Below are 769 nucleotides of genomic sequence, written 5' to 3' on the forward strand. Positions count from 1 at the left end.
CAGTTAACAAAAAGATGGAAAAAATACATCATCCTTAGCATCTACAGTATTGCATGTAGACCACTTTAAAAAAAAGCTTCCTTTGTCTGTAAACTACACTCTATTTTATAAAACAGACAATGCCCTGGGCCACGCCCCCCAAGAACAGCAGGCGTGGTTCCCTCCACGGCGCAGGGGCTGCACGCGGGAGGACTGGGTCACTCAGATTTTTTAAACAAAATCCACCTTGAACATCTATTTACACTTGCTCTGCCACAAGCCGATACTCGACACGTCTCCCACGCCCTCCCAGGCCAGGCCGGCTCCACACTGCTGTTCCAGCCCCTCATGGGGCTGCCCAGGGCCCTGGCCGGCGGTGTGCACGAGACGGCCACGGGGCACCAACAGCCAGGGCCGTAGCCAGCAGGAGCGGGCAGGTGAGCCGAGATCACTGGGGCCCAGCGCCATCCTGGGCTCAGAATAACAATTCCCCACTCGGGTCCTGGTACACCCCACAGTCTGCTTTCTGTCCTCCTTCACGGAGGAGGCATCCACGCGTCTGAGGAGGACCGACAGGACTGGCCCTTGGGCCACTCAACACACACCTGCTGCTAAGAGTCGGGCAAGGCGGGGCGGGTGGCCCTCGCACGCGTGGGCCGGGCTCCAGCGTCTCCCCAACCCGTTCCTTTTAGGATTTTGACAATTAAAAAAAACAGAGCTTAATAAATAAATGGCATTTATGGATGGCGAGTCTGTCCGGTCTCCTGAGGGGAAGCGCCGCGTTTCTTTC

The sequence above is a fragment of the Ochotona princeps genome, chromosome 14 (genome assembly GCF_030435755.1).
Source record: "Ochotona princeps isolate mOchPri1 chromosome 14, mOchPri1.hap1, whole genome shotgun sequence".
NCBI classification, from domain to species: domain Eukaryota; kingdom Metazoa; phylum Chordata; class Mammalia; order Lagomorpha; family Ochotonidae; genus Ochotona; species Ochotona princeps.